The following is a 13,068-nucleotide window of genomic DNA, read 5'->3' as shown; positions in this document are numbered from 1 at the left end:
ATGGGGAGGGGCTCCTCAGTTCCTCAGTGCTCAGTGGTGCTCAGTGCTGCCACCAAATGCTTCAACCCCCCCCCCACACGTACACACACGTACACACATACACACCCATGCACACACAAGAACCAGACTGGCCCACAAGGTCTACAGCCATGCAAGATCTTGGGTTGACAACTCAGAAGATGCTAACATGGCTGCAATGGGGTGCCAGGCTGAGTAGAGGGGGGCAGGTGGTGAAAGGGGAGGGCAACACACACACACACACACACACACACACAATCATAGCCTTGTTCATTCACGCGTACTTATGCATCACACAGACTCACAAAACAGTTCACACACGCAGATGCACATACACACAATACCTAGAAATGCACTAGGACATCTCCAGACAGATGCACATATTCTCAGACATGCAAATGCCATCCTTAGTCCCCAACACTAGAAATGCTCCCACCTCAGGGACCTCTGGCTATGAATCCAGAGGCTGGACTAAGCTCCAGGCTGGTCCAAGGGACAGTGAAAGGGCAGAGGGGCAGCCAAAGCCTGTCTGTCATCTTCCTGTGTGGGGAGGTAGGGGTGAGCAGACCTGCCTGCCAAGGGGCAGTCTACAAACCCTGACCTGGGACCCTCAAGGAGGGTCCTCCTGGCTCCTGGAGGTGGCTCCGAGGACTGAGAATGTGGGGGTGCAGGAGGGAGTCTTTATGCCCCCAAACTGAACCTCTCCCCTTTGCTGAACGTTGGGCCCCCTGTGCAGCCCCATTCAACATCGCCCCCGCGACAGGCCTGCTTGTCCCCTGGAGCTCGTCTCTCTTTAAGACCCTTCACTAGACCCACACACCTGTACATTCACAAGACAGGGTCCCACCCAGACACCTCAAGGTATGCCCCCCACCTGGAGGAGCCTCACGCCGCATCCGCCCCCGCACACAGCCTGAAGACACCAGAGGAACCCCCACACCTCCAGCCCACAACCCCGAACTCACAGGCCACACCTACCGGCCTGTGGAAATAGATACCCACCCGGGTGAGCCCGCCTCTAATGCAGCGGCCTGGTCACCAGGGAGGACCTCTCCAGGAGCCGCTGCCCCCACCCAAGGCGGCTGCGCCCTCCCCAAGGGGCGGCCCGCACCTACCTCCTTCTTCACAGTGCGCAGCAGCTTCTGCCGGGTCTCCGCCCCTGGGGGACAAGCCGGAGGGCTCGGGTGAGCACGCGGTGGGAGCGACCTGGGCTGTCCTCCCTCCCGCCTGCGCCCACCTTACCGGCAGAGGCAGTAGCCATGGCTCGCGCAGCGTCCTTTCGGCTCCGGTCCTGTTGCAGGCTGCGCGGCAGCGGCGGCGGCGGCGGCGGCGGCGGCTCCTGGGCTCGGTGCTCTGCTGCAGCTGCGCGGGGCGGGGCGAGCGCCAGGGACCGCCCAGGGCGTGACGTCATGGCGCTGCGGTCCCGCCCTCGCGAACACACCCACCCCAGAACCCTAGGCAGGAGTGTGCGCTGAGCCAACCCGCCTTGGCCTGACCGCCCCATGCCCAATGCCCCTGTCCACTTGCTGCATGGGGTAGGGGGGGCGAGCATCCTTCACCGGATGTCTGATGGGTGCCAGGCCGAGCAAGTTGTCTAGAGACGGTGGGGCTGTTACTGCCATTCTCTGAGCGTGTATCTGCACTCTCTTTTTAAAAAAACATTTTCTTTCATTTTTTATTTAGGCATAGAAAGAAAACTTTCATTGAATCAGGAAATATAATACAAATTATGGTGACCTTCAAATGAAACCTGGCACCAATCATGACCTTTTGGAAATGTGCATATGTAAAAATGTGCATTAATATGTGTACCAGAATGCAGTGCGGAAGTTAACAGCCCCAACATGAGTGGCTGCACAGGTGCGTCTGCTCTGTGGACTCAGGAAGCTCTTGGTTCTCGGTGTCAGTGGTGAGCCGACGTGAAAAGGCTGCTCTGAAAAGAAGCCAGGAGATCTTGTATTGGAAGGCTGAACCCCCATGAACACTAAAACGTTACAAGTGTGGCATAAAACAAAAATATCGCTGGGTAGAGAGGCAGGAGGAAGACAGGTCATTCTTATTTTCCTAACAACTACAATTTTAAGGAACTATATATCAAGACATAACAAAATGCTTGACAAGTGGCAAATGCTAAACTGCATTATTGTCTTTTTCTTTTTGGGTACTGGGGATTGAACTCAGAGGCACTCAACCACAGCTTCATATCCCCAGTCCCTATTTTATATTTTATTTAGAGACAGGTTCTCACTGAGTTACTTCGCACCTCACCGTTGCTGAGGCTGGCTTTGAACTCTCCATCCTCCTGCCTCAGCCTCCTAAGCCGCTTGGATTACAGGTGTGCATCATTGTGCTGACTTAAACTGCTTTCTTAAAGTCAGCAACAATAGGGTGGTTGAGGAAGGCAGGTTCAGAGGCAAAGCAGTTTGAGTGAAAGAAACAGTAAGTGCAAAGGCCCTGAGGTAGGAGTGTGCCTTCTGAGGGTGACAAAGAGAGGAGACTCATGAGACTGGAGTGGCACGAGCAAGGCGAACCACATTGGGATTTGCACCAGAGGGCTGGTGACCAAGATCCCATTAGGGCCTCAAAGACTGCTTTCAGCATTTGCAGTACTGCCAATGCACCCTGGCTTTTGTCCTTCCTTCAGAAGGACTGAGGGACAGCCCTAGAGTGCCCTTTCCTGCAGTGGTTCATCCAGGATTCTGTCTTTTCCATTCGTCAGTGGCTGGGGTCTCTGGTTATAAATCACAGAGTCAATTTTGGCTTATCTGGGCAAATAGAAAAAAACTGGAAAGATGACAACTGTTCCCAGAGTCCATGGGAGCCTGGAGACCTTGGAAATGGGATGAAATCAAGGTAGGTCCTGAAGGCCAGAAAGGGGGGCCCTTGGAAATTTTCACCTGGCAAGGACAGTCATTGGTGTGCTCCCACTCGGGGAAGCAGAGCACTATATGCTTAAGATCTGCATTACCTGACTTGAGACATATGTCTAACCCTCGGTTGAAAGAGGGGATCCCCTGCTGTGCTGAGACCCCAGGAAACTGAAGAATGGGAGATGGTAGCTTTTTTTTTTTTTTTAGAAATCACACTCCATTTATGTATGATCTATCAAAATGTATAAATGCATTCTACTGTCATGTACAACAAATTAGAACAAATAAAATAATAATAAAAAATTGAAATGTTAGCTCAAGTAGTTGGAAACTATTTGAAAGTTTTCTTTTAGTTGGCAATGAACCTTTATTTTATTTATTTATATGTGGTGCTGAAAATTGAACCCAGTGCCTCACACATGCTGGGCAAGTGCTCTGCCACTGAGCCACAAACCCAGCCCGAGATGCTAGCTTGACAGCAAAAAATTAATGATGTTATAGTTTTGATCTGCAATGTCCCCCAGAACTCATGTGTTGAAAGCATGGTCCCCAGTGCAGGAAGGTTCAGAGGCGGGGCTCTTAGGCAGCAGTGACCAGATCATGCGGACTCTGACCTCATCAGTTGCTTAATCCATTTGATGGATTAATCCATTGGGAACTGGATGGACTCCTGGGAGTTGGGACCTAGTTGAGGAAGTAGTTCACTGGGCACCTGCCCTGGAAGGCTGTCTTGTTCCTGGCCCCTTCCTCTTTCTTTCTCTTTGCTTCCTGGCTGCCTTGAGTTGAGCAGCTTGGCTTCACTGCACCTTTCCACCATGTTTCTGCCTTGCTGTTGGCTTCCCATGAAGTGAATTCTCTGAAGTCATCAGACAAAACAAATCTTTCCTCCTCTAATTTGTTTGTATCAAGTAATTTGGTCACAGCTACAAAAAGCTGACTAACACAAATAATAATGATGATAATAATAATATTGCCATAGATTGAGGACCTGCTATGTTCAGGGCACTGTGCTGAGGCCTTTGGGCTTTGTCTGAATGACTTCATTGAACTCAGCCTCCTCCAGGGTCCTAATGTCATCGATGAAGAAAACCAAGAAAGGGTGTTTTTTTCAGGTGCATATGGCAAGCAAGCAGCAGCTCCAGTTCTGACCTCAGGCCCCAGTGATGGACCTTGCTTATCTGCACCCCTAACTCTACTGGGATACTTAGGAAAAGAAGGGTGCCTGAGCCTTCCTCTAGAGACACTTTTCAAAACCCATGCTTTTCCTTTTTGTGCCAATCATGGAGTCTGGGAGGCTGACTTGTGCTGGTACTTCCTTGATATCCTGGATATTTTCCTCTGAGATGAAACACTTGATGTGTTTCAGCTCTGCAGCCACAGGAAGGTGGGCATGGGTGGGACCAGGGTCCTGAATTCAGAGCCAAGTGGCTGCCACTAAAGTTGGATCATTGATCACAAGGGCACCATCTCCTAAGATCAGCTTGGAAAGAGTTGGGAAAATTTTCCTGAACGACACCTTCCTCAGAATCTGAGAATCCCATCGCCTGATCCGTGCTGTCCTGGCACGGACTCAAATCAGCATCAGGGAGCTCTGGTGCAGTAGCTTAGCCCTTAGAGGCCTCTGCTTCCTGCAATGTCCCTTCAGCGCCCTCTACTGAGGATGCCCACACCATGCACAGTGTAAATGGGAAAAGGTTTAAAAGCCAGGCTGACATGGAGGAGAAAGCATTGAGGGAAGGAAATAATTAAGATCAGAGCCAAAAGTAATGAACTTGAGAAGAAAATAATAATAATAATAATACAAAGAATCAATAAACAGAGTTGTTTCTTGGAAAAGGTAAACAAGATTGATAAACCCCTATGCAAACATAACCAAGAGAAAAACCACATTTACAAAATTAGAGATGAAAAAGGAGAAATCACCATAGACATCACAAAAATCCAGCAGGTCGTTAGGGACTATTTTGAAAATTTGTACTCCAATACATTTGAAAACCTAAAAGAAATGGTTACATTTCTAGATAAATATGACCTACCAAAATTGAATCAAAAGGAAATAGAAAACCTAAAAAGATGAATAACTTGTAATGAGATAGAGGCAGTAATAAAAAACCTTCCAACAAAGAAAAACCCAGACCTGGATGGACTCCCAGTTGAGTTCTACCAAAAACCTTTAAAAAGGGACTAAAGCCAAGACTCTTCCAACTACTCCATGAAATAGAAAGGGATGGAACACTTCCAAATTTGTGAAGCCAGTATTGCACACATACCAAAACCAGTTAAGGACACATCAAGGAAAACCTACACACCTACATCCCTGAAGAACTTAGAGGCACAAATACAGGATGTGCGTTTTCTCTCATATGTGAAGATGGAGAAGAAAAAGGAAAGGAAAGGTGGGGTAGACCTTATAGAAATCAAGAAAGATCAGTTGAGAAAAGGGACCAGGAGTGGGAGGGGCTGGGGTGCTGTGGAGTGATATTGGTCAAACTAGATTATTTTTGTGCATGCATGTATGAATATGTAACAACAAATCCCACCAGTAAGTACACCTATCATGCACCAATAAAAATAAGAGGGAAAAAGTAAGGATTTTCAGGAAATCTCATTTTGATCCTAACCTCAACCCTGGGAATGTTAAGATGGATAGGTGTCAGAATTCACATTGAACTGCTGTTCTTGGGGCATCAATCAGCCCACCATTTAAGATGAAATCATGGCCAGGAGATTTTGTGTGATGAAGTCCATGGCGGCACTTAAAGGAACATCAGCAAATGGCAAATGGCAGCTTTCTGAGGCAGACTAAGTGGCCCTCTGTAAATTGTCTCAGTAGAAATGGGAAGGGATGGAACTAGCCAACAGAGAGGTCGAAAACCTCAAGATGAAGACCAACCAAGAGCTGTTCCCTGGCACTACATGAACCCCTCTCTTTTGGTAGCAATTAGGAAGGTTTTATTTTTTCCTCATGGAAATATAAATTAGGTGCAGAATAAACTCATTGTATATTCATTGTGTATTCTGATGTGACTGAGGAGACATGATGGGTCTTTAGAAAGTCATTGGACAACCAGTCACCACTCTTATAAAACTGCTGCCAGTCCAGTCCAGGAACACGCCTCTTCTTGTCCCCTTTAACCCAGAGGGATGTATTGTCAGTTTCATGGGGTAGCCAACACCCTCAACATTTCAGTGGCTACTAGAACAAACATTTGTGACTTTGTTCTCCTGGTCTTGGCTAAACTTGGTCCAGGCTGCCAGTTGGGTTCAGATTTCCCCCATGGGTCTCCTTTTTCTGGATCCATCAGAGCATGTTCTTCTGTTGGCAAATGACAGAAGCACAAAAGGGAGAGCATGGCAGGCAAGGCCAGGTCTGGCGCTTGCTGGTATCCCAGCCTCCACTGTATTCTATTGCTCTGAGCAGGTCCATCAGCCCTGTCCTAAACCAAGATAGTGGAGAGGGACTCTCTATTCTGGGAGACACCTCAAGGTCACATGGTTCAGAAAGAAACACTAGAACAACAGTTCTCTCCATCCCAAATGACTGACATCTCTGCTGCTGCTGTCTCTGGAACACAACACTATTGCATGTTGTTGACCCTAGACCCTGTCTGGCCCTATACTTCTTCACCTATGTGGGGATACATTGTAGTAAACCCATCAGAAAACACTAAAAGTCAAAAGTGCACTAATGCAGTGAATCTACCACATCCTCACTCTGCAGCACAACCCACTGTAGAGGGTCACAGCCCACTGTAGAGTCACAGCCCAGTGCAGAGGGTCACAGCCCACTGAAGAGGGCCACAGCCCACTGTAGAGGGTCAGATGTTTCCTCTCCTGATCCTGAGGCTGGCTGGGAGCAGGGCTCCAGCCACAGTCCAGCATTGTGAGAGAACATCATACTATTTATAACGGGTCCAGGAAAGGATGCAAATTCAAATATGGTTTTTACTGAATGCATGTCATTGTAAAGTCAAAAACTCCCAAGTCAATTGGCCAGGGGCACCTCCCTGGTGCCAGCCGCAGTGCTTCCCTGATCTTGCTGGGCTTGTGAAGAGGCAGTGGTGAGCAGGTTGGGGGAAGAGGTGGGCCCCTGGATACAGGGAGAACTGGAGAAGTTAAATCAATCCACAGATGCTATCAACAGACAGGAGTCTGAACCTGAGAATGCTCATCACAAGTTCCTCTTGGTTCTGGTTGAGGCAACGGTGAAACTGGACGAAATGGTGAGGAAAATTAGCAAAGCCTTGGAGGACTGGAAGCCCTACTGGGAGGCATGGAGCGGGGCATGCGTGAGGCAGGCTCAGAAAGCCACTCAGGATTTCCAGAGGGCCACAGACGTGCTCGGTGCTGTCAGAGTGACCTCCAGCTGCTGGAGGATAACAGGCTGCAGTTGACCTGGCAGGAGATGGAGAGTCTGGAGGCGGGGAAGACCAAGAGGAGGAGCGAGCTGGTGCTTAAGGAGGCTGCAGCCAGGTTCCAGGTACAATGCTGCCATAGGCGGCATGTGACAGCTGGAGAAAAAACTCAAGAGGGCCATCAACAAGTCCAGAGCTTTTTGAACTCAAGGGAAAGTACTGTCTGCAGCTTGAACATTCAAAGAAGACTGGGATGATCAGGAAGCCACACTGATGCTGGCAAAGGGCGAGTGCTAGGCAGCCCTGAAGAACATGGGGAGGATCTCAGATGAGATCCTTCACCAGCCTCAGCCGTGCTTCAGTGCCAAGGGGTCTGGGGGCTGTGGCAGTCACCAAGGGCAGTAGCAGGTCTTTGGAGGACCAGGTAGGGAGCCAGTCTGAACCGGATGCTGTTTCTGTAGTAACTTTGTGTTTGAAGATGACTCAAAAACTCAGTTTAATCAGGTTTAGTTCAGGACCACTGAGCCCATCTGAGATATCCAACCAGTTCCCTGCAGTCAAAGGATCTGGCAGCCTGGATCTGTCCAACCCAGTGTCCCTGTCAGAGTTTGGGAAGATGTTCCCAGTGCTGGGTCCTTGAAGTGAATGCAGCAGGGCCTCCTGCCCTGAATGTGAGGGAGAATGAGGAGACAGGGCAGAAGGGGCAGAGAACAAAACCGGTGCAAAGCCAACAACAATGGAGGTCTCAGCAACTGGAGTGGTGGTGGTAGCAGGGCCAAGAGCCAAAGCGACACCTCCCCTGAGGGCCAGGCCTTGGAGACCAGGTGAAGCATCTCTCCCTTCAGGTCTCCAAGGAAAGAGATGGGATTGTTGCTGACCTAAAATATGGTGGCATCCAGGGCCCTGGCCCATGTTCAAATCAATATTTATATATGAAACTGGAGAATGTTGTGCTAATAATATATTAAATATATATGCCAAATCTTAAGCATCTACTCTAAACTACACTAATGAAGTTTCAGTGACCTTGAGGGCTGAAGGGTTTCCATCTGGTAAGAGCTCTTGAACTGGGTTTCCAGGGTTATTGCAGGTGGACTGTGACCAGGGTCACAGCCTTTGCAGAGCAGTCCATGCAACAGTGCTGAGGAATCAATAATTAGCTCCTATGAAAGAACCCAGCCAGGAAGAGGGCTGGAAGCTTGGCCAAACTGGGGTGCCAGGTTTCATCTTTCCCTTCTGACCCCCATTTTGCTTGGGGATAGTGAGATGTTCTCTCCCATTATATCCCAGAGCATCTAAATATAGTTTTAAATTAAATACTCAGAGAATGCCTTTTTGACCTAGTGAAGGTTTAAAATGAAGAACACGATTCATGTCCATTACCTCTGATGTTGAGAAGTGGTTTTTTTAAAAGCATGCGTGCTAGGACATCCATCAAAACCATTTTCTAGGAAGGCTACCAGGAACTGCACTTTTCTGGGGGGAAGGTGAATATGACTGTGGGGAAGGGGAGATGGGGGAACAGGGACAGGTCATAGAAGGGGATTTGTGGCTTTGGGGAGAAGGTTCTATAGTACACCTTATCCTGCCAGTCAAGGGGATTTATTCTAAGAGAAGTGCTTTGAAGAATGGCTGCCATTGTTATATCTAGCTTGACAAGCTGTTGATTTCTCTGTAGGTTGTAACTTTAAAAATAAGTTATTTAATGGTATACCACACTAGTATTCCTCAGAGGAGATTATCCTTAAAGCTAGGAAAGGGAGTAGGCACGTGTTGGCTAAGGCTGTGAAATAGAAGCAATGGAGTCTGTTATGCTCATAGTATAAGTGTTAAGACTGCTCTTTTTATTTTTATGATTATGCATATTTAGAAACACTATTTTATTTGTCCCATTACAAGAAAATTTAGCATTTATAAAAGAAAGCAACCTCCCCATTTCATGTTGTCTGTTAGCTGTCAGAGCTGTATACTTTAGTCATTTGTATATCTCTTCATACTGTAGTGGTTTATTTTTTATTGAGTGATAAAGTATACAGATTACAAGGTTCTTTGGTACTTGCTTTAATACCTTGAGTATAATAAAAACTGCTTTTGAAAAAGAATTCTACGTCAAACTGTCTTCAGTTGGGGACTGCCTGCACCATGCGTGTGTTATTTTTATTCGATATTGCATTAATTTAATATATTTGTGGTATTGCTATCACTTACCAACACTCCTCAGCTTACCTACTGTGGAAATGACAATATTTTCTTGCTAGGACCCTGAAGAACCCAGCACTCCATCAAGATTGGAGTCAACAAGAACTAACAACTTCCTCTGGCAGCAGTTTGGGGTGGATAAGAACCAGATTTACAAAATAGCACCCTCATCAAGCTCATACACTGCTCTGTGCTCTGCACTCAAATCTTTGTGTGTGTGACGTCATATAGTGTGTGACCTCAGTATAACCAATGTAGGCTGGATGTTCTGTTATTATACCAATACAAGGAAACTGATACTCAGAGTAGTAAAGTGATTTACCTGAAGTCAATCAAGTAGGAAGCTGAAAAGACAGGATGTCAACCAGCTTCTCTGGCTTCCCAACCCTTTCCTCTTGCACTTCCCAGCCTCCTATTGCCAAAAAAAATTACTTTGCAAATATAACCTCATACATCTGCACTCCATCTTTGTGGAGAAGGTTAATTTACAGTGCCCACTTGGTGGGTGAGAAAACTAATCTCAGGTAACTGAACCTAATTCTTCAGAGTTTCTTAGCTATAAATTTGTAAAGCTAAAATACCAATCTAGTTCCACCAGAATCCAAAATTCATCCTCCTTCCACACAGCTAATGGCTGGTCATATCTACTCTCTTACCAAGGCTCCATCCTGAGAAGGTCCCAGAAGGAACTCTGCTGGCTCTGACCACAGCCCCCTGGACAGAGATTGGCCTCCTCTAGCCTTGCTATCATCTCTTCTCTGATTGCCTGGCTCCTTTTCAGGCTCTTCGAGCTCTCTACTCCTGTGTCAGTTGTTCAGTGACATCACCTGTCATTCATGTTTTTACAGGTGTCTGAGGAAGAGAAAATTCATATTGATTTTTGAATGACTCGAGATGTAAATGACTGGTTATGATTAACTTGGTCACCCTAAAAGGGGATGATGTTGACTTGACCAGGGGTATAAATCTCATGATGGCCCAAAAAACTCAATTACAGAGCAGCCAAAGGTCTATGTAGGTCCCTAAAGTGGCCACAAAATACCTGCAAATCTGGGTACTGCTCATCTAGAGCAGTCCATAGCCTCTGTCTCCTGGATCAAAGTCCAGTGACTTCCTTTGGAATTGGATTAGGTGTGAAAATAGCCCCTATGCCATTTGGTTATGAAAAATGGTTATGATGATGAAGATGATACTGCAATAGCTAAAATTCATAGACCACTTTGTATACATCACTTCATTTTGATATTCACAAAGTCTCTTCACTGGCTGTCCTAGTCAGCTGCAGTGCTACAACAAAATACCTGAACCTGGAAATGTTAAAAAAACATTTTTTTTCTCTCCATTGGGAGGGTGGGAGTTCAAGGTCAAGGTTCTGGCAGATTGAGCTACTTGCTCACACCTGGCTGCCTTCTCACTGTGTCCTCACTTGGCAGAGAACACATGAGCCCTGGTCTCTTCCTCACCTTCTAAGAATACTCAACTCATCTTGGCAGCCATGTCCCCATATCCTTATCTAAATCTAATTTAACTCCCACAGGCCCCATGCAAGTACTGGCATTAGAGATTGAAGATATACATTAGGAGGAGACACAAACATTCACTAGGGAAGCCATATGGGATCCTGGGCATGTTTTGTAGCTTCTGTGTGCTTCTGTTTCCTCCTGCAGATGATATTAACACCTAATCTAGGTACATGTGTATGTGTGTGTGCATATCATTACATTCAATTTAAAAACAAATTACTAGATGATATATGCAAGCAACTCTAGATGTTTTTTAGAACATGAATATATGACTCTAAGTATCCAAATATAAACTGAACCCAATTCTAAGAAAAATTTTCAGTGTGGGAATAAATAATTCCCAGTGAGAGAATAAAAATGGGGTTTTGTCCTGATGGTATAAACTTTAAAGGAGATCAAATACATACTCATGAAATTTAACTTGATAATGTGGAAGCAATTATATATTTATATTATACATAATAGAAGAACTATGTATTACTATATTGTTTCCACATTTAGAAATCAATTGATAACCCAATTTTTTCACAGTCATTTTCAACATCGATGTTTTCTTATGTCCAAAGCAAAATTTTGAATCTTCAAAGGCAATTCCAGGATTCCAGGTTCTGTTCCATCTAAGAAGAGGGAGAGAAAGGTCTTTGTGAATCAGAACATTGTTGACAACCACAGCGAAGACTTCGTGTGGCTTAGTATATGTGCAAGTTCATCCTCTAGGTGTGTATCTGTGGTCACAATGTGCATTCCTTTAAATGACTGCATGACACCTGCATACAACACCATCCATACACTCAAAAAGGTAAGGCCACATTCAAGGAATCCTGGTCAAATCTGAGTTCAATTTCTTTAACATTCGTTTTCCTGATTCCACCATGTCACCTCTTAAGTCAATATGTCCCCACCCTAACTGTACATAGCATGTCAAAATGACCTTCCTGAGAAACCCCCACATTAAGCATTCCTAAGGACTCCCTCTTTCTCATGGGAAGGGGAGTTGTTCTAGAAGTAAAACATGAAGGTGGTACACCCCAATGACAATGATGAGGGCCCCTTGGGTGCTGGGATCCTTCTTTATAGGCTGTTTTTATAATTTTTATAATTGCTGTTTTAAACAAGAAATAAAGACTGTGTTTACCATTGTTATTAGAAATTAAAGAGCCTGACCAATCTCAGGCTCCAGGACCTCCTGGGTGTGGCTAAGTTCCCTCACCCCCTTCATTCAGGCAGTCAGCACCCCTGACACCAGAGGCAGGCATGATCTAGGAGGGTGTCCAGATTTCCACCCTATGCAGCAGGAAAAGGGGTCTGAAAGAGGACACTGAGAGATTCCCAGCCTGAGAGCCTCTGGGGAGGCCTACAATGGGGGACACACCCCATCTCACAGCCATTTTCCTGACAGTACTATGAATTCACTACACTTGGGCAAGTAGTGGTCCTGGCCACCCCAGAGGAAGATTCAAGATAAGTGCCAGATCAGCTGTGCTGTCACAGGGAGGTCCTGCACACCGAGTCTCAGGCTTACGTTCTTGGCAACCCCACTCCAACTTTTTCACCACTGGAAGAGGAGTGCTAGTCTGTGGTTGCACACAGCTCATCTGGGCTATGGGTGATCCCTCTCCATCCAGGGCCTGGGTCCCCACTGCAGCCTGCCAGGGAGCACCACCAACAGGGGTCAGGAGGATTCACCTCTGGGAGTAACAGCACCAGGCACCATGAGCACCAGCGACACCTTCACCCTGCAGGCTGCACCTGGGAGGACCCGCAGGCAGTGAGAGGACCCAAGGAGCATCCATTTTGGACAGTGGTCCCAGCTGAGGCTCCCTCCTGCCTGGCTTCTCCAGGCACTGCTCACAATATTTTTCCCAGTCCAGAAACCCACCCAGCACTCCACCTGCGATGAAGAGTGGCAGATCTTCACAGCTGAGGGTGGAGGAGCATGCATGGTTGCTCAGTAGGTTATGGGAAGCTTGAGGTCCAAAACTCACACCTAACTCTGGCAGGGTGTCCTTCCATCTGCAGGACACCAATACGCTTGACAGATTGAACCTCCCAACAGTGAATGCTGAGGGGATCTCTAGGTCTGTAAGGTGTCTGTGTTGGATT

General features: G+C 46.8%; 1 pseudogene; it reads right to left on the bottom strand.

The window, feature by feature from the left end:
• The window catches only part of LOC124974400 (small G protein signaling modulator 1-like), a 48,655-nt pseudogene extending 47,312 nt beyond the window's left edge, over nucleotides 1-1,343 (bottom strand).
• Nucleotides 1,344-13,068: the final 11,725 nt, after the last annotated feature.

Source organism: Sciurus carolinensis, unplaced genomic scaffold (genome assembly GCF_902686445.1).
Source record: "Sciurus carolinensis unplaced genomic scaffold, mSciCar1.2, whole genome shotgun sequence".
Classification (NCBI taxonomy): domain Eukaryota; kingdom Metazoa; phylum Chordata; class Mammalia; order Rodentia; family Sciuridae; genus Sciurus; species Sciurus carolinensis.
This window is presented reverse-complemented; position numbering and strand designations above follow the sequence as displayed.